The sequence below is a fragment of the Euprymna scolopes genome, chromosome 10 (genome assembly GCF_053919585.1).
Source record: "Euprymna scolopes isolate OS-2025 chromosome 10, ASM5391958v1, whole genome shotgun sequence".
In the NCBI taxonomy this organism is placed as follows: Eukaryota; Metazoa; Mollusca; class Cephalopoda; order Sepiida; family Sepiolidae; genus Euprymna; species Euprymna scolopes.
The window spans coordinates 17,735,964-17,763,447 of NC_136491.1; the positions used below are offsets into that span (position 1 = coordinate 17,735,964).

General features: G+C 35.6%; 1 protein-coding gene across 1 annotated transcript in view; it reads left to right on the forward strand.

Annotated features, from left to right (window-relative positions):
• LOC145285822 (LIM homeobox transcription factor 1-beta.1-like) overlaps window positions 1-27,484 on the forward strand; it is a 277,005-nt gene that overhangs the window by 92,251 nt on the left and 157,270 nt on the right. Inside the window, exon 2 of the mRNA XM_080134241.1 lies at window positions 9,372-9,537. The gene's annotated coding sequence lies outside the window, so the exon portion shown is untranslated. The remainder of the gene's footprint in view (window positions 1-9,371; window positions 9,538-27,484) is intronic.

Here is a 27,484-nt window from a genome sequence, read left to right on the forward strand (position 1 = left end):
ATTATTTATGAGGACGGCTCAACAAGAACTTGTTTACATTGGATTTGAAAACTACAATGTTGTATTCATCTGGGAAGCAGACCAGCAGAACTTAAAGCTTGAATTTGAAATAACATTTCTGATAGTCTGTCTCACATAAATTTATAATAATGTTTTTATTGGTCTGCCATGTTTAAATTTGGAATAGCAAATTTGTTAGTCTGGGACGTTTAAATTTCAAATAGCATTTTCGTTGGCATTGTCATGTTTAATTTTCTTTTCTATAATTTCACTTTTGTTTTATTCATTTACAAAAATAACTAACTTTTGCTAACAGCATACGAGGTGCCTTCAATAAGTTTCCGGATTTTTTTTTTTTTTTTTTACTGGCATTTAAAATTGTTGTAGACTCTTGAAAAATCGATATGTTATTGCTATACATCTTATGAGATGACTGGCCAATTTTTATGATTCCAGATTCAAATGAACAGCTACAACCAGAATTGAAACACACCTCACTAAAACCTGATTATCACAGCTGGTGAATTTACAAAATGCAATCTGGACGTGAGGACACTTTAGAAGAACGATATGCAATACAATACAGACCAATCAGTGTCCTGCGCGTCATGAGTAAGTTGTTGAAATCTGTATTAAAAAGAGAAGTAGTCAACCACTTCAGAAAAAATAACCAGTATGGTTTCCGTTCTGCTATATCTACAGCAGATGTGCTAAGAGTTATATCTCATAGGATTACCGAATCTCTCGACGGTGGCTTCCTTTCTAGGGCAATTGCTCTTGACATATCAAAGGCCTTTGACAGGGTATGGCATAAAGGTCTACTCCACAAAATCTCCAGCTACGATATATGGAAATATTAAATCATTTCTCTCTGATAGGTTCATAAGAGTAGTGGCTGATAGAAAGAAATCAGAAGCTCACAGTATTAATGCTGGAATCCCTCAGGGGTCCATTCTGGGCCCAACTCACTTCCTGATCTGCATAATGATTTCCTAAATCATATTCGCAACGAAGGTCATTCGTAGACATTTCTGTTGACGATGCTACCATCTATGGCAACGTGTCAAACCCGTAAACGACCAAGTTTTCGCTGATTCCCTCTCCTCTGATCTTGATCACATGGTGCAATGGGAAAAGAGGTGACTGGTTGATTTTAATGCAGCTAAAATCAAACTTCTATCATCAACGCTCTGATCCGCGTCTGGCATCAACTGAAATATATGGCTCTCGTTTTGAGAAGGCTCCATGTTTTGACAAGCTTCTGGGTCTGACCTTTACTCCTGATCTGAGATGGAATACGTACATTAAATCTGTTGCTAAGACTGCTGGAGAAATCGTGGGACCATTCTACCGCTCCAGTAAATATCTCACTACTGATGCAATTTTCTATCTGTATAAGAACCAAGTATGTTCAAAGGTAGAATACTGTTGCCATATCTGAGCAGGAGCTGTAGATGCACCTTATCCTGCTTTGAAAGAATTTAAAATAGACTTCGTAGCCTAGTAGAAATGCCCTTTTCTCTTCCCTGCAACATTTTTCCCACAGAAGAGACGTTGCGAGCCTGTCTCTGCTTTATCGTTATTTATATGATAAATTCTCGCCTGAGCTCCAGTCTATGGTCCCCTCTAGCCTGACTTTCAAGAAAAACACTCGTCTATCTGAAACCACTATCAATAATTTTCCCCCACCCTTTATCTGTGCATAAACCTTAAACGTAGATTCTATGAACAAAGCTTCTTTCTTAGAACTGCACGACTGTGGAACTCTCTTCCGTTTTCTTGCTTTCCAACTTACTACAATATGGCCGTCTTCAAATGCAACGTAAACAAGTTCTGGATGAGCATCCCCTTTAGTAATCCAATTTACCAAATTTCCACTACTAAAGATTACTACGATTACTACTCGAATGGCCTCTGGGCCTTGATAAGTGGTGACTCCTTTGTAAAAAAAAAAGAAGATATGCAATAAAATTGTTTTAAACTTGAAAAAATGCTACAGAAACGTATGAAATGATTCAGATTCTTTTGGCTCATATTGCATGAATTGAGCATCAGTTTTGAGTGGCATAAGATATCCAAGGAAGGCAGGGAGTCTGTGAGGGATGATGATAGATGTGGAAGGAGCAAGGAAGACAAAACACGAGTTGATTGGCCAAATAAAGAATTTCATGGATAAGGATCGTCTATAAGGAAAATAAGTGCACAGTTCGATGTCAGTGTGGTAAGTGTACACACGAGGAACTGAAAATGCGGATGACGGTTCCAAGTGTGTTCAGAGATCAGAAAGGAAGACGTTGTTATGACAGTAGGGAGATGGTCGAGCTGATCAATTCAGATTCCACAGTTTTCCGATGAGTGCTGGATCTGTTGCTGTGACCCAGAGACTAAGAGACAGAATTCCCAGTGGAAGCATGCTGGCTCTCCCAAACCCAAGAAGGCCAGAAAGAGCAAATCCACCCACAAACTTATGATGGTTCTTTTTTGACAGCACGAGCATGATCTACATGTTCCCACTGGACAGACAGTCAAGCTGTGGAAAACCTTAGAAGCTGTCGTTATGAGACGATTGAGGAGATGAAAGAGGCTGTGACGAGGGTCGTTGACACGCTCACACAAGAGGACTTCCATGTGGTCTTCTAGAAGTTGTTGGAACAGTACAACAAGTGTATTACAGCCGGAGGAGATTATTTTGAAAGGGATTAGAGTTTCATGTTTGTACTATCAATAAAATGCTCATACGAAAAATTCTGGAAACTTAAAAGTGTAAGTTCGCTTTTCTAGCATTTAATATTCATTTATCGCTGACCACTTGACTTGACTGCGGGATCAACGTACTAAAAGCAGATATTCACGATTCAAACCTTCAAACGTTTCTATTTCTTTTCTTTATCTTGTGCAGTCCATAACAAAAAGTGCATAAGAATAGTTCTAATTCTTCTGTGTGGGAAAACGTGTTAATTAGTTTCAACCCGGTTGAGTAAAAGCTACCATTAGCACATCACGACAGTTTTTTTTTTTTTTTGGTTGAATGATCATAGTGATATTATATTGGCTTGCGGCAAGTTTCCATGTAGAGAGAACCAGCTTGCCTTTAAAAAGAAATAAAGACTATAATAACCGCCCACTGGGAACGTAATTGTAAAAAGCGAAGATAAAACGAATAGGAAAGATGTTTACTAAGGGTTACTTAAACTTATTCAACTTTATAAAGTTGCTAAGGTCGCTGAAAAATTCTTGGATGCTACCGTTCTGGAAAATATATAATTCCTCTCGCAATCACTTTTTTACTCACGTTCACCTTTAATAAAGCATATCATTTGGACTTGAGGGTTACTATTTGGGATCATGCCAAGGAAAGATTAACAAAATATTGGTTTACGTTACATTTAAACTTTTGCATATCAGTACAGTCAGGTAAGCAGGTAGCAAGAAGGGAAGAATTCTAAAGTCTATCTGTTCGAGGGCAGAAACTATTAGAGTAGAAATATTTCTAGCATTTAAGGACCTCAACAGTGAAAGGGTGTAATTTTGTTGCTAAGCGGGTTTGTCGAAGATGCATACATTAGTGGACAAAGTGGGACCTATAGACTCTTGGGGGGGGGGCTTATCCAAGAGGGAGAGACTAATAGTAGATGCACCAGCCCAAATGTGGCAACAATACTCCATGCTTGGGCGAATGGTGGCCTTGTAGAGGTACAGGATACTCTCAGGTGTGAGTAGTCTTCTAGCTCGGTAGAGAGGACCCACCTTATTTGCAGCAGTTGTCGCAATGTCTTCAATATATTTGTTCCAGTTCATATTGCCCGTGAATGTTAAGCCGAGGAGTTTGAATGAAGAAATCTCAAGTAGGTGTTATTTGTCATTGATATCGGTGGTTGGAGAGACGTCTTGTAATTGTTAATGTTTATCATATGTATGAACACAAATATGTTTTAAGATGGAGGATTGTTATAATATCTGAGGAGTTGCCACCACAGCACTCTTTCACAGAATACAAAGTCGACTTCGAAATCTAGTGGGAAATATCATATTCTCTTCCCTGCAGTCTCTTTCTCACATAAGAGACATCGCTACTCTTTCTAGGGCTATGATAACAGCATATTCTTTTCATTGTTTGGGCTCTCGAGTGTATATCCGATACAGTTAGACACAGTTAATCAACCGAGAACCACATCACTCTATATAAGGGAATATAAGATATCAACGTATACACACTCAAGAGTCAAAACAATCAAAAGAATATGATTACTTAATTTACTCAAGTAAGACATATATTTGCCCTTTTTAAAAGCAATCAAGCATTATAAAAAAAAAAACATTTCAGATCGAAACTTAAATGACAATGCCAGGCGCAATACACTAACTGGTTCATATTTGTATTCGCTCGTGTGCGGTTTTAATCTGCAAAATCAAAGAGAACAGATGAAAAAGTTGGTCGCTAATGAAATATATTGTCGGTTTGGCGGCCATCTTAGTTATCATTCATTTCGTATTAAATGAAAAAAAGAAAAAAGATAAACTGTTTAGAATAAAAGCTGAAACCATGAAAAACAGGTGACAGATTGGACAGTTATGCAACCAATGTAGGGCACAGCAGGAAATTATTTGGAGAGAATAAAAAGAATGAACTTAAATAGTACACTGAACATAGGTTAGTAGGTTCTTTGTTGGTAACATACATTCGTTTAGTTAGTCGATCATCACTAAGAATCGTTTCAGTTATGGCCTTGTAGGGTCCTCTAAGAACTATTTTATAATCTATGGATCCTATATATGCATATATCCATTGTTTTTTATCAAATATTTGCTTCCAGGTTAATAAAAATCAATAACAGAATGAATTTCGTTATAATTCTAGCATAAAATCCGAATACAAATCTTGAAACATTCAATAAACATACGTACAGCTAATAAAAAAAGAAAATAAATAGAAAAGGTTTTCTTGATGTACAAAGTTTTTGTTGGAAATTTAATCTAAAATAGTTAGTCTGGATCTAAATTAAGTTCTGCTCGGCTATTATTGATTTGCTGGTTACAGAAGTTAAATTGTACAGTGTGGAACGATAACCTTGTTGCCATTGAAAAGACGACATGATTCCATTTCCGTTTGATGTAACCGATTTTTTTTTCTGCACACTATCTACCAGTTGGTCAGTTATGTACAAATCCCAAGAGCGATAGGTGCCTTCTATCATGTCTGATAGTGACACAATGTGCAATGAGCGAGACCGGAGATGTGCCACTGCACTACTCATGATCTCTACCGATCCAAGTTATGGCAACAGTACCATTGCCAGCACCCTCAAAATGCAAACCTGGACTGGTCAACGTTTGAGGCACAGTTCAACGAAGGCTTGGCTTCAGAGGGAGTGCTACGACTTTGTACTCTTCTCTCACTGCCCCTAGACTCGAACACGCTGGACTACTTCGTGTGGTCAGACGTCGAGAACATCACTAGCATGACCTTTCACAACACTAAAGGCAGAATGATCGCCGCTATCCGACGAGTATTCGCTGAGCTCGCTCTCTCTCTCTCTCTCTCTCTCTCTCTCTCTCTCTCTCTCTCTCTCTCTGGCGCTTGTGAAAAAGGCATGCTCCCAGTTCCGGACTCGTATCGAGACAATGATTTAGGTTAAAGGCGGCTACAATTTAATAAATGTCAGCTCTACTATATAATGAAGTTACTTAAACTGATTTCTTTCAATAAAAGTTTTAAAATAAAGCTGTAGTGTCCCACACTGTAGAAACCGTTGCGTTGTTTGATTATTGTGCTAGAGATTATAACGAGTACTGATTCAATAAGTTATACAACTACAATATTTTTTAATAAAGAAAGAAACGTTCATTCCACTTTGTTGGGGCACCACATACTTTGAATTCTGCTATGGTTCGTTCGATATAAAGAATAAAAGCTTTCTTTTTATGCCATGGTATAAACAATATTTTTAAAGACTAGCGACTGCTTCGTTTAAAAGAAAAACAACAAAGTAAACATGTTTTTTTTTCACGTCACAAACGCACCAAATATTTTCAAATAGTAGATTTGTGCGTGATATCATCAAATCAGTCCTCTTGAAAAGTTGTGAAATAAAGACGAAAAATTAATGAATATATTAAATAATTTGATTATTTTTATTTTTATTTTACATTTCACGGCCGTTGGAATATTATTTCCATAATTGTCATTATATATATATATATATATATATATATATATATATATATATATATATATATATATATATATATAGATATAGATATATATATATATATATATATATTCAGAATGTGAGAGATTGTATATATAATAAATTCCACAGCCAAACAACGTCGCAGCCCACAAGAGCCATGACAGTCAAAGAACCGGAAGTCCAAGACTAAGTGGGACCTATAGACTCTTTGGTAGAGTGCTTGCCTTGCATGCAAGAGGCTCGGGTTTCGAATCCTGAGTTTGGATGTGTCTAACTGATAGCCCAAATGAGGGCGAAACTCGAGTCTTGGACTTCCGGTTCTTTGACTGTCATGGCTCTTGTGGGCTGCGACGTTGTTTGGCTGTGGAATTTATTATATATATATATATATATATATATATATATATATATATATATATATATATATATACCGGTTGCATTGATTGGTTACCTAGATGTAAATCCAATGACCTCGAGTGATTATTAAAGAGTGCCTAATGCACTGTTTCAGTGGATTTCCTCCACTGCAACACGTGTGCACATACATAACTAATAATGTTTGTATAATAAACAGACCATATATATATATATATATGCATATATATATGCATATATATATATATATATATATATATATATATATATATATATATATATATATATATAATTATTTACTATAATAATTATCACTATTGTTTCATCCTTTCAGGAATCGTCAGTGCAGGGTGTGACGATTAACACAGATCGATAGATTCGAACCCGGCAACACAAGTTATGTCTTACTCCATTCATTAGCATGGACCTTATGCATTCGGCCACCGTTAACCGCGAGAAATACTGTGGAAATTAAAACATTTCTTTTTAAATGTTTTTAACGTCTGTTACAGTGATCTAATCCTTATATTATGATCTGGGCATATATATATATATATATATATATATATATATATATATATGTATATATATATATATATATATATATATATATATATATATATATATATATATATATATATATATATATTGAAATTTAAACATTTATTTTTAAATGTTTTTAACGTCGGTGAGAGTGATCTAAGCATTATATAGCGATCTGCACACACACACACACACACACACACACACACATATATATATATATATATATATATATATATATATATATATATATATATAATTTGCTATCTAAAAATAATAGGCGGTGATCTTCCTACAAAATAATAAAATATCGTTAATTTTCGAGAGGATACGTTTTTGGAGATTCCACACTAAATGATTGCATTAATATTCCGCAATATATAATTTGTGTTGGCAGCCATTGAAAGGCGTAAAGAAACATGGCTGGTCGCTGATTTGTGTTATGTGACGCGTAGACACCGTAGACGTTGGATTTGAAAGGAGGAGGACAAGTTAAGTGTATTGGAGAAGGAAGGGTGAAAGGGCGATGACATTGCTGTCTTGATTGCTTATTGCCTCGCGCGGAAGGACTGAAACGAGAGGCTTTGGAAGACGACATCGCAAATGAATATTAGAACTCGACGGAGTATATTTGGTAAATCTACAAAAGCGATAGCTTTCCTTGGTTCCTTTTATTTCTTTTTTTTTCTGTAAAGCGAAAGGCATAAAAGGCAAAAAGAAACCCTACAGAAGAGACAGAAGGGTGGACTTTAGTGTTGGGAAACTTGTTAATAAAAAAGCCACCTAAAACTGAGCTTCTATCTTTACATCATTAACGCTCTGATTCCCGTCTGGCATCAGTTGAAATGAATATTTTTAGTCTTTAAGAGGCATCATATTTTGACAAGTTTCTGGGTCTAACCTTTACTTCTGATCTGAGATGGAACACGTACATCAAATCCGTTGCCAACATCGTTTGAAAAATCGTGGGATCAATCTACCACTCCAGTAGATATCATATTGGCGATGCCATTCTCTACCTGTATAAAAGCCAAGTGCATCCAAGGATGGAGTACTGTTGCCACATCTGGGCAGGATCTGCTAGAAGCAGCTTATCCTGCCTTGACAGAGTTCAAAATAACTTCGTAGCTTAGTAGGGAATGTCCTTTTCTCTTCCCTACAAACTCTTTCCTACAGAGAGACGTTGCGAGCCTGTCTCTGCTCTATCGTTATTTTCATGGCAAGTGCTCGTCTGATCTCTAATCTATGGTGCCCTCTTGTCACGAAAAATACTCGTCTAGCTGAAGCCACTATCAATTAAAGAATTAGAATGAAAGTAATAGACAGAAATTTAGTAAGGATCACTTAATGCGTACTCTGCAAATTCTAATTTCAATTTGTAATTAGAACAATTAAAACGCAAGTTTTTTTCAAGCATCATTTAATCTCAAAACTGATGAATATTTTAACATTGATTTCATCTAAAAAAGAACAAAAAACGGTTGAAGTACAGGCCAAGTGAACCTCTGTCTGATAAACGCACGACTATTGGCTGCGATAAATAAGTGCGCGAATAACAGAGAATCTAATTGGCTAATTAGCAAACTAAGCACCACAAGAATATCTAAAAAAAAAAAAAAAAAACACGCTGTAATATCAATTCCATGTAATAGCCTGACGAATTCTTACGATGATGAAACGTGAAAAATTCTATGTAGCTTAATTGCCATATATATTTTCAAACCTTACTATATTTGTCGGTCCTTGGTCTATAATGCTAAGACTTGAACTCCCGAAACGATTCTTGTCTTACTATTACGTCACTATTTATCAAGATTAAAGCCACTCAAGGATGGGGGTTAATAAGATGATTTGATTGGCAGTTGAATGATAATGAATGTTATAAGAGGATTGAAAATAATGATAAACATCATAAGACGATTGAAAATAATGACATATGAAGGTAGTTTATGTCAAGTGTTTAGTGAAACTAAATTTCAAAATTACCACGTTGTAGCCTTCGGGGGAAGCAATCTTCCAGTAATGTTTTTTAAAAATACAAAGATCCTAGGGGGTGGGGATAAGTTCTGCTCATGGAAATTCCTTTTCATGTAAGGCACATGGAGCAGAAAAAGAAAGTTTTTGCAATGGTGGTAGCGAGATGAGGTTTTAATTGTTAAAAGGATGAACGATAAATTGAAGCTCAGTCGAGCACTTTCCTTTTTAATAATTCCCCGTTTATATTTATTTAATTTTATTTATATTTTTTCTGTTTTCCTTTAGGTGACTCGAGAGTCCTGGTGACGACGCAAAAGTTAAACCCATCTATTTTATTCCTTTTCAAGTATTGTTCTCCTTAAAACGGCGAACTACCAAGAATCCAAGCTGGGTCTCCTAGGCTATATCGACCAGGTACACACCCGAGGCACGCCTCCATTCCTGAATTCAGGTAAGAAGAACAAACAATTTTTTATAATAGTAGAAAGAATACAATAAAAACAAGTGAAGCATGCACAGTGAACGAGGTATAAAAATGACTAAGTTCAGCAGTTGCCCCTCCCCTATTTAACCCCAAAAGTCCCCAGAGGACATTAACTCCTGGTGAAAATGAACGAACGGTGCAATTTTAGGCCTTAACATGTGTAAATCTGAGTTCTGCGTCATGCAAAAAAAGAAACACCCCCCCCATTTAGCCCCAAAAGTCCCCAAGGTTTTAACATATTTAAATTTGAGTTCAACACCATGCAAAACTGCTAAATAGACATACACAGAAAATTTTGGACAACTATGGTAAAATAGTCCCAAAATTGGAGTATTTTATTAGCCCTAAAATAGCACCTTGGGCACACCCAAGAGTTATCGCAAAATATAGACAAACAAAATTATATAGAAATCAGTTAGTTACAACTTTTCAGAAAGTTTTATAAAAATTCATGTCATCAATTTTTTTTAATAAGCACAAAAGTGTCATTTTAGCCATTTTTAGCCACTTTTAGCCCGAAAGGCACCCTTAGGGGAGGGTGCAAACGGAATTTTCTCGGAAAGTCCGTTCTGTTACTTTTTTTACTCATATCAAAATATGCAAAATTTCCAAAAATTCCAAGGCTTAGTTATTGGGAAAAGTGTGGACAGACGAACGAACAAACGAACGAACAAACGAACGAACAGACGAACTGACGAACGGACGAACGGACAAGGGTGAATTTACAGGTCCACCCTCCTTTTGTCGGGGGACCAAAAATTAAAATATCAAATAATACAGATCACACGCCTGAAGTCATTGGATAAGAAAAGTTTTCGCGTGTCATGTTAATACATAATTAAAAGATCTAAAAATAATCAGATTTATCTCAAACTAGCAGGGGTACCCGGCCTTGCTTGGTCGTAAAATACGCTTAAATATGATATTTTAATTTATGCAAATTTCGTATTTATTATTACAGAATCAATTCTACATTGATTATCATATTGTACACAATATATAATAGATATTTCATAAAATTAAAAAAAAATGACTTCGGTTTCTCCAGCCTAATTCCTAAACCTATGTGCCACACCCACACCCATATAAATAGTTCAAAATAATATAACGTTGTCTAACCTATGAATGTAGGTGAGTACATGTAAACAGGTTTAGTCGACTTACCCTGCCAAGGTCAAAGTTTTGTTTTCAATTTTGACAAATTAGTAGCAATATTTGCCGGGTAAAAACCAAATCGAAAGTGTGCTACGTGTTCAAATAACCTATAAATCAAATTTCAATCATGGATCGTGGAATTGCACTCATCTGACTATTTTTTAAACATTCATTTCAATTAATTCCATATTAGTTTTTCAGTTTTTTATGGGATTATCATCTTTAGTTTGCCATTACGTGTAATATGAGCCTAACAATATATTGGGTCCAACATAATATAATATTAAAAACGAAATGTGCATTAATCAAAATATCCTATTTAAGCGTATTTTACGACCGGGCAATGCTGGGGTTGAACTTTACAATCAAAATTTATTGTTCAACTTACAGTTTTAATTTCCTTTCTCTTATAATAAGCTCTACTCTCTATTGCGTATTGAGCTTTTTTATTCGGGTGGGATTAAATTATCTCTATATAAATACTGTTATTTATATTAGTTTACCATTGCGTATATCAGGTAAACACTACATTCCTTTGATTTCATTACTATATATAAATATATATATATATATATATATATATATATATATATATATATATATATATATATGATTAGTTTTTTTTAAAGAAATCCAGCAGAGTGCTCAATTAAAAGGAAAGTCCGAGAAATAAGACCGTATTTATATTTTGTATTTTGTGTACAAAAAGTTGTTAGATGAGATAAGCCGTTATAGATATATAAGCTCTCTTCAGCGAACACTCCGTATTGGCTGAAGAGAACTTGATATGGATATCTAAAACGGTCCTAATTATCGGGCTTGAAACCGACGGTACCAATGACTTTTCTCATCTAACAACTTTCTGTACACAAAATACAATATATATATATATATATATATATATATATATATATATATATATATATATATATATATATATATATATATATATATACACACACACACTAGATTACCCTGACCAGTTGGGTCAGTATATGTTATAGTAAGCAATGAAATATTGAGCATACATAATCTATATAATTATAAAACTCAAATGACCATGAACGATGAATGTAACCCACTTTCCGGTTTACGACATCCGGTTGCGCATGCGCGCATGACCTGCGCACTGAAATATTAACGTTATTATTTCGAAAGTATTATTTAACCTGGGAAGAGTAGGGTTTAACATAAACAAAAAACAAAAGAACAATTGGGACGCTGAAATATTAACGTTATTATTTCGAAATTATTATTTAACATGGGAAGAGTGGGGTTTAAAATAACATAAACATAATACAGAAATGAACGATGTAAAAAAAGCAGATATATCAAAATTTGAATTTAACTATAATAAGTATTATGGTATCTGTTCAGTGCACATTTACCTATAAGTATGACCAACCACTTATAATTCAATAACTGTAAAAAAAAATTTCAAAAATAATCAATTATAATAAACAGAACAACTCATAGAAATCTATCTATATTCTTTTTTCATTTTAATATACTTTTATAGAAATGTTTCTGTTAAGTCAAAAAAAAAACTATTTTCTTTACGTCACAAATGTCACGCTCATACATGAATTCCATAGCTAATATAAAATACTGACCCAACATTCACAGGTAATCTAGTTAATGTATAAAAGTTCAACTGGGTATACAGAATTAATGTATAAACACGCAAAAATTGACTAACATCATTGCCTTTTAGATAAAATGAATAATAAAAAATTACAAAACGTCGAAAAGAACAAAAATACACGGACAGGAGTGTGCATTGTACAGGTTCGCCCTAGACTTTTGTGTGTGATGATAATAGCCTTAAAAGGGGCTGGGAAATAATATTTAACGGTAAGACATTTTTCAAAGCAAATCTTTAAAAAAAAAAAAAAAGTCCACACACACGTTTTGAAGTATTTCTCCGTATTTTAAAAATGTTTGGAACTTATGACACCACCACACCCAACTCACAACATTTTCTCTTTTTGCTCCTCCCTCCCGCCACCAACCTTGAAAAAATGCTAACGATTACATGTTTAGTTACCACTACGTGACCAAGAAGTGGGTGCTCATTTTACGTTAAATTTATATAGGAAAGTGATCCCCCTCAAAAATATTAAATTTTTATTATTTTTTAAATTCCTTCTTTTACATTGTCTTCAATATTTTATTTATACCATCGACATTGTGGGGAAATAGATTAATCCTAGTTGATAATTTTTCCATTATTCCGATGTCTCTGAGAAAAATTATTACATCCATGAGTATTATAAGCGACGCAATTCCTTGTTTGCTTTGGAGAAGTGAAGGTTCATTTCCTCACGTACGAGTACCTGCTTTAATTTGTGTTCCTTTGTAGTATTCTTATGGATTATGGACAGTAGCAAGTTAAACAACGATGAGCCTGACCAGTACTAGATGGGTGAACATTTGGGAAGGCGAGGCGCTGTATGTACTGCGCCAATTCGTAGAAATGTACAGGTTGGTACCTGGAGGCGCATTTAACTCATTGGGGAAGATTCACCCTCGAATCGAGTTGGCTAGCTTTTGACCTTGAAGTGGTATTTATTATTATTATTATTATTATTATTATTATTATTATTATTATTATTATTATTATGTTGTTGTTGTTGTTGTTGTTGTTGTTATTGTTGGTAGTAGTAGTAGTAGTAGTAGTAGTAGTAGTAGTAGTAGTAGTAGTAGTAGTTGCTGTACTCACTAGTTGTCATCATGTTGTCATCAGAGATTACTCACAGACAGCAACTGACGGCATCCTTTGAAATCTGGGTGACAAGTCTCCCTAGATTCCCGGTACTCTCCATCTCTTTCGATGACTTTTGCAAATTAACCTGCGTTATCTTAACAGCCGTTTACCATTGTCTTCTCGCTGACAACATCCATTCTCCTTCACTAGAATTTGGGTGGCAACAAGCGTCCACAAAATCTCCGTCACCTTCGTCCTTATCCAGTGGAGATTTAGTTAGTGATTTCTCTCTTCGGTCTTTCCATCCTCCTTGACCCTTCACTGTTTAAGTGGAGGTCTACTTTGCAAATTCAGTTCCTTTTAATTCATGCGATGTTTCTTTATCATTTTGTTTTGCTTCGAGTACAATTATAGCTCGTTGGTGTTTGTAGTTTATGTGGATTGCTTGCCGCATTCGTGGATTTTCCTTGAGATTTCAGTTATTTTTATCATTGCCGTCAGTTGTATAATATCAGTCTTCCCCTTGATTCCAATTTCACCTAATCTTTTTTATTCTAGTTTATGAGGGATGGGGGAGGGTGTTCCTTTATTATTATTGTCTATATATTAATGCCGTAGCAGCTTGAACGTACATACGTGCGTACGTGTGTCACGCTTTCCAGATTATAAATTATTTGATCGGGAGATCCAATTTATTAAAAAGGATAGAAGGTGATAATATACTACGGACATTAAATTAGTGCATAGATACACTAATTTAATGTTCGTATTATGCTATCATTTTCAATTCTCCTTTTTAATAAATAGGATCTCCTGATCACCGAAGATGTAAAGTAAAAAATAAAATTTAAAAAAAAATTAGGTCCTTTTTGAGTCGAACGTGAAACTCAAATATACTTTCTTGGTCTTCTGGCTAGGATCCAAGGGTAATATCTGTTCTGTCTAAAGATGGTATAAGGATATTGTGGGGTTTCCATTAGTGTCGAATGTCCATACAATGGCAACAGGATATATTCTAACACTACATTGATCAGATTACTTAGATAAACACTTTCACAGTTTTAAAAAAAAGGGCTACAATATCGTGAGGTCTCCATTCACGCTGAATGTCCACAGAATACCCAGCAGTAATATATTACATATGAAAGATGCCGCTGTGGAATTTCCACAGGCCCCTCTAGTTATTATTATTTACTCACTATAAGTCACACAAGCCATCAACAAGCCATCAACAAGCCATCATCAAAGATTGCTCTTTGAGAACAACTTGTTGTGTTCCCTGGAGTCAGATTGACCACAAGTTCCTCCAGATTTCCAGTACTCTCCACCTCTTTTGATAACCTTTGCAAAAGAATTTGCGTTATCGCAACAGCCGTTTACCATTGATTTCTCGTTGCCGGCGACCATTGGTCTTCAGTGGAATTTGGGTGGCGTAAGCCTTCCTAAGGTTCCAGTCCTCTCTGCACTCATCCAGCGGAGGTCTGGCGAGTGCTTTCTCTCCTCGGTCTTTACGTCCTCCTTGATCCTCATTATTTAGTGTGGTGCCCGTTTATGGTGACACTCACAGAAAAGAAAAAAAGAAAAGGAGGCGATTATTATTATTATTATTATTATTATTATTATTATTATTATTATTATTATTATTATTATTGGCTTACAAGGAGCTTTCACACAGATCATCAAAGATCTCTCCTTGAAAACAACCTGTGGCGTTCTCTGGAAGCTGAGTGACAACAACTTTCCTACGATTTCCAGTACTCTTCACCTCTTTCGGTAACACTTGCAAATAAATTTGCGTTTACGCAACAGCCACTTACCATTGATTTCTAGCTGGCAGCAACCATTGGTCTCTACTGGAATTTGAGTGACAATAAGCCTCCCCAAGGTCCAGTTCTTTTTGCACTTGTCCAGCGGAGGTCTGGTCATTGCTCACTCACCTCGGTCTTTCCATCTTCCTTGACCCTTCTCAACTATTTGGCATTACTCTTTTGTAAGGAGGGGGTGCGAGGGAGCAATCGGGGAGGGGATAGCGAACTTCTAGATATGCAGCTTCAATGTTCTTGGTTCCATGTAACGTTTCTTCATGTTTTGCCTATGCAACAGCTCATCTGGCACGCGCTTGTGGCTCACGTGTATTAGTCTCTGCATTCAGGAGTTTTCCTTTATATTTCAGTTGTTTTCATTCTTGTTATTCGTTGTATCTTTTCAGTCATTCCTCTTATTCCAATTTCTCCCATTCTTTTTTCAAAGATTTTGTAAATCGTTCCTAGTGCTCCTACTATTATAGGTACTAATTATTATTGGCTCACATGGAGCTTTCACACAAGTCAACAAACGATCTGATTGGAAACCTGTGGTATTCTCTGGAAGCTGAGTGACAACAAGTCTCCCCAGACGTCCAGCACTCTCCACCTCCTTCGATAACATTTGCAAATGAATTTGCATTATCGCAACAGCCGCTTACCATTGATGTCTCGCTGGTAGTGGCCATTGGTTTATACTGGAATTTGAGTGGCACTCAGCCTCCCCAAGGTCCCAGTTCTCTTTGCTCTTGTCCAGCCGAGGTCTGATTAGCGCTCGCTCCTCGGTCTTTCAGTCCTTATTGACCCTTCTCGGCCCTTTGGTATCATTTTTTTTTGGGGGGGGGGATCGGTGATGAAACAATGGGGGGAATGCATGATGGGGATGTAGAACTTGTAAATATTATTATTATTATTATTATTATTATTATTATTATTATTATTATTATTATTATTATTATTATTATTATTATTATTATAACCTGATGAAGTGGAAAGAAGTCGTTATCTCGATTCGACTTGTACCTGTCTGACACGGGTCTCCCCTGTGTGTCAACCTGCCTTTTGTGTCCAATCCCCAACAGGGCCGGAATGAAGCGGACGGAAAGACGAAACTGTTCGTACTCTGTTGCACTCGGACGCACATTCGCGCTCACAGCATGTTCCCCTTTAGAGTAAAGATTCTCTCGTGACTTTTAGCCAAGCTTACAAATGACGCTTGGCTGATCCGTCCTCCGTTGCCATCCTCGCCACCGTCGGCTTGTTAACCAAGTACTTTCTGGCCAAAATCCTGCGCGGGCGGAACTAGCGGTAGCGCTGGGCGGTCGGGGGAAGGGCGTGACAAAAATAGCCAATGACCCGTGACATGATGGCAAGCCGACAAGTACACTTGAAATTTTAGTACGTAACAATAGAAAGAAAGAAATATTACCGACATATTTGTCTCCTTTAAGTAAGTATATATATATATATATATATATATATATATATATATATATATATATATATACAATAACTAGCAGGCCACCCGGCATTGCCCGGTCGTAAAATACGCTTAAATGTAATGTTTTGATTAATCCAGACTTCGTAGTTATTTTAATATGATATTTTGATTAATGCAGATTTCATATTTATTTTATATTATTATTATTTTATTATAATTATATTGGCCCAATATATAGTAATGATTTAAAAAGTTGTTTTTTTTTTTATATGACTCGTGCGCCACTACCTAGAATCGAAACCAAAACGTTTAGCTTACGATTGACTTTTCCTTTGACATTAATGCTTGAGCTATGAAGACATGTTTGCTGCAAGGCTAAAAATTAAAACATGAACCAATAGCTATTACGTTACGCATGCATATTTACCTGGCAAATTCCATTTTTTTTAATTTTCACACTTTTGCACCGATTTTCACTGACTAAAACCCAAATATAGAGATTCGTATGGGTTCAGATACCATATATATTAAGTTTCATGTCTGTAGACCAAAAACTCTACGAGGAGTTTGGTAAACAATTTTTTAAACAAATATATATACGCATACATAACTATATATGGAAAAAGGTTTGTGTTTAATGTAACCTTTTTTACGCAAATACTATGCCAGTATAAATTATGTAAAATATCTGCATGAATATAATTACATGTAATAGTTAACTAAAGATGATCATCCCATAAGAAAACCGAAAAAATAATTAAAATGAATGTTTAAAAGAATACGCAAATTAGTAAGATCTGTCCCCCTTTTGTTTGGGATTTTAAATCGACGATATCATTTTTTTTCTTTTCTTCTGTAACACAACTATAAAGTCAAGCTACGCTGATGAGCCGTAGTACGGCGATGCATGGGTACGTAGATAACTGTTTTATAAGTAAAATATATCATATTTATTTCAATGTTTACGTCGAAAAAGTATGGGCGATTTTTCTCAGTGAAAATTAATTCCCCGATCTCCTAGGGAGGCGCCACAAATACCGAATTTATGTATCGTTCAAAAAAAAAAAATCGACATTACTTTAAAAGCGATAAAAATAGCACATAATTTCAGTGGGGACTCATGGTGCAATAGTATATACGCTCGATCATAATACGGATGGTTAAATCCCTAGAAAAGTTAAGCTACGCTGATGAGACATAGTACAGCGAAACACGTACGATGTACGTAGGTAATTGTTATATATATATATATATATATATATATATATATATATATATATATATATATAATTTTTCCCCATTCTAATCTAAAAACATTTCCATTTCTAATCTAAATGTTTTCAAAATCGCTGAGTCTTTGTGTTTTTTTTTTTGCTTTACTTTTGTATAATGTCGGCTTTTTCTCCTATTCTGACGAGAAGCATTTAGTTTCGAAATGCCTGTATCTAAAGAGGTTTCTACCTTTTTACCTTTTCTGTAATTCTTATTGATTTGATAATGTAATAAAATTCGTATGTAACTTTACGCTTTATCTTCCTGACATATATATATATATATATATATATATATATATATATATATATATATATATATATATATATATATATACATATATATATATAAATATATACATATATATATATATATATATATATATATATATATATATATATATATATCGTTTCTTTTCTTTGGGCACTTCCAGTTGAATTATGCATAGATCATCATATAATGATTAGATCACTGAGACTAACGTAAAAACGTTTAAAAATAAAATGTTTAAATTCAACGTTATTTCATGCGGTTAACGGTAGCCGAATGGCTACGGTCCTTGCTAATCAAGCAAGAAATGACTTGTCTCACCGGGTGTTAATCGTGACTGCACTGAAGATTCCCGAAAGGACGAAACACTAGTGTCTGTAGGTATTTAATTATTATATTAAATAATTATATATATATACAGATAATTGATTTTGTTGTTGTTCCTTCTTATGAAACTGATTTTTAATTTAATTAAAATTTGATTTTTAAATTTTTAAATTTTTTTTAAATTTTAAATTATAAATCACATTACTTAATATTGAATTAGCTCTAGGACATTTAACTATCGAGCTTATTATATATCTAAATTACAACGAGCACTTTCTATTTCCTGTATTTTAATTAAACTAGTAATTTCACTGTTACATTAAAATACACTTAGCTCTTTAGACTATTGTTCTAATCTCCTTTAAATATATATATATATATATATATATATATATATATATATATATAATTCTCCAAGTTCCAAATATTAAGTTTTCTCAGTTGGTTACTTATTGCTTTTCAAAAGGTATCCATTACAATATGGTTTCGTATTTAATCCATTTTGATTAGTATATACAAATCGAGTATGTTTCAAGTAAATTATTAACACACACGCGCCCCCCCCACACACACATATATATATATATATATATATATATATATATATATATATATATATATACCAAAGCCAGTCTGATCGCCGCCATTCGCCGAGTGTATGTATATATATATATATATATATATATATATATATATATATATATATATATATATATATATATATAGGTGGCCAGTTTTCCACAAATCCCAAGCGCGATAGTAGCCTTCTATCATATCCGAAAGTGACACAATATTCAACGTGCAAGATTGTAGATGCGTCACTGTACAACTCATGCTTTCTACCGATCCAATTTATGACAACAGGACCATTGCTAACCCCCTCAAAATGCAAACTTGGACGGTTCAACGTTTAAGGACACAGCTCAATAAAGTTTCCGTCATGGTTATGGTCTTTGGTGTGATTTCAATTGAAAGCCATATCATGCTATCTCGCATCCTCGAAATTGTTTGGAAAGTCAACACGAAAGTGTATTTGGATATGCTAAACAGTGTGGTGATCTGAAGATACATCCTTAAACTCCTAGGATTGACATTCACAGACAATATGAATTGGAACAAATACATTGAGATAATTTCTAGAGCTGCTGTGAGGAAGGCGGGCTCCCTCAAAAAAAAGGCTAAAAGGCTAATCACACCTGAGAGTATCCTTATCTCTACACGGTTCTCCCATGCATAGAGTATTGTTGTCACATATGGGCTTGTGCATCTGCCACTAGTTTCTCGCTACTGAAAAGAATTTTTAAAAAACTATCAACTAAACTCCAACCTCTGTCCCATCGCCGAAACGTGTCATCCTTGTCTGTTTTACGAGTATTTCAATGGCAAATGCTTTGACGAACTCCGAGCACTAGTACATCCACTCGATGACAATATCCTCGACAAACCCGACAAGCAGCAAAATACTACCTCTACACTGTAGGGATTCCTAGATGCTGTAAGGCCTTCTACTCGAATAGCTTTTTCCCTTGGACTGTTCCACTTTGGAATTCTTTCCCGGGCCTCTGCTTCCTTGACTGTACTGACATGCAGAAATTAAAGTGTAATGTGAACACACATCTCGCTGCCCAAGTCCATAAATAGTATGCCTGCAAATTTGGTCTCAAATAATAGCCCCTTGCGAATAAGTGGCCCTGTACCTTGTTTGGGATTAAACGTCAATAAAAAAAGGCTTGGTTTTAAGAGTACTACGACTTTTTACCTTCTCTCACTGCCCCTACACCCTCTGAACCCGCTGGACTACTTCGTTTGGTCATACGTTAAAAAGATCACCAACATGACCTCCTACAATACCAAAGCCAGTTTGATCGCCGCCCCCGTTGGCGCTTAAAGAACAAAAATGAAAAGAAGAAAGTGCATTTGGCGAGAAACAGTCGCGTGACATACAAACGGGATTTACTTGGTGAAACAGTCACGTGACATACAAACGGGATTTACTTGGTGAAACAGTCACGTGACATACAAACGGGATTTACTTGGTGAAAAACTCTGTTCCAGGAAATTCCACCTTATTGTAGGGTTTATCTATAAAAAATAAAAAATAAATTTCTTTAAATAAAGAAAAAAATAACAGAATGATTAATTTTGGTCTATCTCCTTCACAAGCAGTCGGGCATTCTGTGAGGAAGGAAATTGCTAAATTTAGGAATTGTTTGGTCAGATGAGATTTGCAAGGATAATTCTTCGGTAGGCATTGACATCCTCTGATTTCTTGCCTGTTCATCCAACAGTTTATTCCTCCTCCGCATCCTATTTTCCTTCTAACAAAAAAGTTCCTATCCGTCCGGTTTTCGTTGCTACTTCGTCTATAAATAAAACAAATTTTATTGAATCGGTAATTTCTGAATATCGGTCTAAAATAGAGCGTCGTCTCTTTCGATGGTTCAATAATTGTCACTTGCAAATAGAAACAAAATATATCGGTTCAAATATCAGAAGCAAGTTTGTTTTGTTTTTTGTTTTTGTTTTTTTGTTTTTTATCTTATTCACCCAAAACAATGCATTTTGCCACTCAGGCACAAGGAACTGATATTTGGGAGCATCCCTACAGAGGTAACATTTAGAGAGTCGAACAGCGAGATGCCTGTTTGTATTATATTTAAATTTCTGCACGTGAGTGTTGGATTAAAAAGTTTTCCGGTCTCTAGGGATTTCTACGATGAAGAGGTTAGATTTTGCTGCTTTTCGGGTTAGTCGAGTAATCGGATGTATTTACATCAATCGGATGTATTTACGAGTACATCAAAGGGCCACAAGTGCAACGAGTTCATCGGAGCACATTCCATTTAATAACCTGTAAAACACACGGTGATGTAACATGGTGGCTATGGTTTGCTTTTTGCTCTTTATGTTTTGTTTTGTTTTTACAAAGGAGTCACCACTTATCAAAGCCCGAAGGCCACTCGAGGATAAGGGTTAATGAGTGTACTAATTAATGGGACAATATCGTAGTAATCCTTAGCAGTGGAAATTTGGTAAATAGGATTACTTCAGGGGACGGCTCACCAAGAACTTGTTTACATTGGACTTGAAGACAAACATATCGTCGTCAGCTTGAAAGCAAGAAAATGGAATAGAGTTCCACATGCGTGCAGTTCTAAGAAAAAAACTTTGTTCACGGACTCTACGTTTATGTTTAGGCATAGATAAAGAGTGGAGGAAATTATTGATAGTGGTTTCAGATAGACGAGTGTTTTTTGTGAAAGTTTAGCAAGAGGTGGACCATATACTGAAGCTCAGACCAGCTCTTGCCATGAAAATAACGATAGAGCAGAGACAGACCTGTAACGTCTCTTTTGTGGGAAAGAGGTTGCAGGGGGAGAGAAAAGGACATCCACTACTAGGCTACGAAGTCTATTTTGAACTCTGTCAAGGCAGGATAAGTTACTTCTAGCAACTCTTGCTGAGATGTGGCAACAGTACTCCATCCAAGGACGTACTTAGCTCTTATACGTGTAGAGAATTGCGTCGGCAGTGAGATATTTACTGGAGCGGTAGAATGATTCAACCATTTTTTCAACGACTTTGGCAACGGATTTAATGTACGTATTCCATTTCAGATCAGGAGTAAAGGTCAGACCCAGAAGCTTGTCAAATCATGGAATATGGAGCCACCCCAAGATGAGAGCCATTCATTTCAATTAATGCCAGACGGGGATCAGAACGTTGATGATGCGAAGATAGAAGCTTGTTTTGTTACGATATATCAACTTAGTGGAAGAGTTCGTATATATTTTCCAAGTGTATTATATTAAACGCACGAGATCCCACGGAGACTCTTGAAAATGCAGTATGTTATGTTATTGCTATACATCTTATGAGATGACTGGCCAAGTTTTATCATTTCAGGTTCAAATGAACAGCTACAGCAGGAATTGGAATAGACTCTACTAAAGTCTAATTGTCACAGACGGTGAATTTCAAAAGTGCAATCTGGACGTGAGGATACTTTAGAAGAACAATATCCAATAAAATTTTGTTTTAAATTTGGAAAAAATGTCATACAAACATAAATGCTTTAGACTGATTTTCGGACATCTTGCATGAATCGAGCAGCAGTTTTTTGAGTGGCATAAGAGATTCAAGAAAGACAAGGAGTCTGTGAAAGATGATATGTAAGAGTAGTAAAGAAGAACACAAGATTTGATTGAGATTGTCGGACTGACTTCATCATCTTGGTTGTTATAATCACAACGTTTCGGCCGTTTTGCCCTCCGGCCTTCATTAAGTGTTTTGTAACGAACTGGGGAACCGTTAGGAGTCTCGAACCCAACCCTTTATTATTATTACGTATTACCGTGTTCGGACTCCAGCTAGGCTCTGGGACATAGTTGCTGATTCTCTGTTTTGAATTTTACTTGTTACTGCCTTCGTTCAGGATTAAACTCAGCACCTTTGGGTAACTGTAAACTTTGATACAACGTCTAGGACCACTCGTCCATATGTCACTGGGACAATTCTTAGTTGGTTTTTGTTAATGTTAAACCTATACTGTTATTCAAGGTTTTCTCTCTCTCTATCAGAGGTGTCCAAATTGTATTCAGCTCTATGCTTGGTTTGCTCAGTAGGTTATGTCCGAGAATGTGAGCTGTTTCTTTAAGTTTTCTCACTTTCCAGTGGGTCTCTCTGTTTATTATCTTTACTTCATCCCATAGGGGGCGATTTCACACCTCATCTATAAAATACAGACAATTACAACACAAGATTTGATTAGCCAAATAAAGAATTTCATGGATAAGTACCGTCGTGTGTCTATAGAGACAGGAAATGCACAGTTTGATATCAGTATGGGAAATGTACACACAATTATTCGCGAGGAACTGAAGATACAGAAGACTTACGCAAAGAAGATCAGAAGAAATACAGACTATTTGATCAAGATGGGTATCAAGACACTTCTTTGCCCTTCCTGTAGTCCAGACATTGCTATTTGTAACTTTTGGTTAATCCCTCAGCTCAAAGAAAACATTAGAGGATTTCGTTATGAGACAATTTAGGAGTGAAAGAGGTTGTGACAAGTGTCATTTACCCGTTCACACAAGAGGACTTCCATGGGACCTCCCATAAGTTGTTGGAACGATGTAATAAGTGCATTGCAACCAGAGGAGGTTACTTTGAATGGGACTAGAATTTCATGTGTGTACTATCAATAAAAATGCCCATACGAAAAAAAGTCTGGAAACTTATTGAAGGCACCTCGTTGCTTACATATTCGCCTAGTGTCTCCATCAACCTTTGGTTTGGTCGTTCCATGCCCTCCACTGCCTCCACTTTTCCATTCTCATCACTAGTATTGGATACTTTTCCATCCGAATTCCATTCGGATATCTTAGCTGAAGATTTTGGCTGTGTTTACCAGCGTCTTTATTTCCTTTTTTTATCGCGAAAAGTTTTAGTTCAATCATATACATTAAATGGTTCATTCGTCCGTCTGTATTAGCAAACTTGTATCCGACTTGTCATTTCTTTAATATGTCGTAAATGAGCATCATGACTATAACAAACAGTAATGGTGATAAGAAAACTTCTTATTTGTATTTTTACATCTGTTATATATTTTCCTCCAGATGTCAGTTCCAGTCTCCATATTTTCATTGCTTTTTCGATCAAATTGATAACATTACCAGCTATTTTATACATTCTCAAGCATTCTATTATCCATGCTTAAGAGATCCTATTAAACATCTTCCTTTAGTCAATCCATGCCATGGCTATATTTTTTCTATTTATTACCATTTTCATGATTTTCTTGTATAGTAGATCACGTGTTCCTCTTTTTTTTCTTTCCGACATTCTTTCTGTTCCTCGGGCAGTCCACGATTATTAAGGGAGTGATAAATTTGTTCTCTCAGTCGTGCTTTTAAGGATTTCCCACATAGTTGGTAAGCAGGCCTATAGTAGCTGGAGAAAGTTCCCTTTCCAGTGTCTTTTTGTACCAGTGTGGTTCTTCCTTTAGTCATCCATTCCGGCACGTCTTCTTTCTGGATAATCTTTTCGTTTTGGATTGGATTTCATGTAGTATTGTGCCATTTTTGAACGAGTGTGCGTGTATTCCATCGTGACCTCGTGCTTTTCAGTTTGCTATTTTTATTGTGGGCTGTCTTGTGTTTCCTTGCTGATTTCATTTCCTATCCCTTCTTCAATTTGCTGTAACTCTTCTCTCATGCCTTTCAGCCATTCGACATTTCTATTGTGGTCTTGTCGCTTTTCCCATATCTTGCTCTAGTAGAGTTTAGTTTCTGTTTGTTTTTGTTTTTCCTCCGTCTACATTTCGATAGAATTTTCTTTCGTTGTTTATAAAGGTTTGGTTTTGTTTGTTCTGTTTTGCATCGTTTCTTCTGCTTTAGTTTATCATCCGTTTTATTTGGATTCATCGAACTACTGTTCTCATCTTGAGTGTCATTTTTCCACAACATTTCAGTCGATGTAACCTCCAACTTTCTTCAGGTGTAACTTGTCGAACTCGGAAATGCTTTTGTCGAACTCAGGAATTTCGACGGAATTTTGAACGGAACGCTATATTTACTTCACCGAAGGAGCATATTCTCTTTTTTTTTTTTTTTTTTTTTTTTTTTTTTGTCGCCCATGCTGATAATTGAGTTGTTCAACCTTCAGGAGAATATCGCTTTCACAATTGATTTTCCAAGTATTCTAACCACTGCGCCACGGGTCCTTGCGGACTGAAGAATGCCGGGGGTTACATCGACCGAAACGTTTTGAAAATGACACTCAAGATGAAGTTTTTAGTCAGTCTAGAACTTTTCGGTGAACAAATGGACGTGAGAAAGCCTGCTCCAAACTCAGCCTAGAAGCGGAGGCTAAAAGAAAAAGATGTAGAGACATAACGGCAGACTCCTGTGGGAACATGAGGCAACTAATATATTTCATTGTCTGTTGTAAACTGTCGTGCATGTATGTTTCATTTTACACCCAACAGCTCTGATCGACACTGAAGAATAACAGAAAGGTATGAACTCCCCTCTCATGTATCCTATTTTACATATTTTGATATCCCGTAATCCAACAGTTGTATTTCTATTAATTCTAACTTTGATATCCAGCCTCTCTTAAGAATAAGTTCCGCTTAATCCGCGATTATTTTTTCCGTTATGTGGTGGTCAGAGGACATGCCCCATCGTTCTTCCATTCCTTTCTGATATCGTTTTTTAAGAGGGGTAGCTTCTGTAGAAGCACTCCATTACCAGTCTATTTTTTTTTCGATTTCTTTGGGACTTTGATTTTTATGTTGGATGTTTCTGCTTTCTTTTGTTTGTGTTTGTTGTTTATATTTGAAATTGTAGCGATTTGGGGTCTGTGATATTCTTGTTCCTGGAAACATTTGGAAATGGCTACGAAAAGAACACCTAAACAGAGAAATTAAATCGTTACTAACAGTTGCACACGATAAGATTAGAACCAATTATCAAAGCAAGAAAACAGCAAATGCAGACTCTGTGAACAAAGCGTCGAAAGGAAAAAAAATACATTGAATGCAGCAATCTAGCCCACAAAGAATATAAAAATAGACATTATCAGATGGGAAAAGCAGTGCACTGGGAACTATGCAAACAATTGCATCTTGAATACCCGGACAAATTGTAAAGCACAAAGCGGTAGGAGTACATAAAAGCGGAAACCATAACATCCTATTGAATTCGGATATGCAAACAGATGAACTCATCCAAGCAAAGAGATTGGGTGTCATGATAATTAACAAGAAGTGAAAGGTCCTGATAGATAGTAGATTTCGCTGTCCCAAAAGACCACAATGTGAATATCACGTTGACGTAGAAGCGGAAAAAATACACAGAACTAGCCAGAGACCAGTACAGGAAATCTGGGAAGATTTGTTGTCATCTAGACTCCGGGGAACACCACCGATTGTTGTCAGTGAGCAATCTCTTATGATAACTTGTCTGAGAACTCTTAGAGAGTAGAAATAATAATAATAATAATAATAATAATAATAATAATAATAATAATAATAATAATAATAATAATAATAATAATAATAATAATTTTAAATAGCGGTGTGATTGTAAATAAATAGGCTTGAGTCTCAAATAGAAATGAATGGTGAAAATACGAAAATAAACATCAAATCGAGAGATGACACCGTATGTTTCTCTTTTATTGTTATTTTTATGCTTGTATCTGTTTTTTGCTGTTTTTTGTTTGTTTATTCTTTTTTTGCTTGTTTGTTCTTTTTTTTTTTGTTTTGTTTTATTTTGTTTCAGACTTTTTTGTTTAAAGGCTTTTTGGGGGAGATTTTGCAGGAGAGGGGGGGGTCTGAAGTTGATAAAGTACAGGTTGAACTGCGAATTCTGAGTCAGCAAAGCCCTCGACTTGAGAAAGAATTGAAAGTGTTTGGTTGTGTCACAGGTTGAGAGTGCACAAGACCTAAATGCCATCATTACCGTATTTACTTGCAAATACCCTTCTTTTTACTGGCAGCCATTTTAGTATGTTCAGAGTACCATCACAAGTAGCATCACCGCATACACACGCACATAATCTCTCACACACATACACAAATACACACACATACACACATGTGTTAGTGGCCTGGCAAGCAAAAAAAAAAAACCTACGTAAAATTCATCCCAAAGCAGCAAAACCAAAGCTGGCCTGCCTAGACAATATATATATATATATATATATAAATGTGGGCAAATTTGGGCATATTTTATTGGTTTAAATATATAAAACCTTTTTTACCAATTGTCATAAAATTTTAAAAAGCTTGCACATTTTTATGTAGTTTCTTCTCTCCATATATTTGCAATCAAATCTCTCCTTGCAGTAATTTCAGATCATTTGAAACTATAACAGCAAGTTTTAGTTTCCCCTCCCATCAAGGCCAGAGGTTTGGGGGATATATAT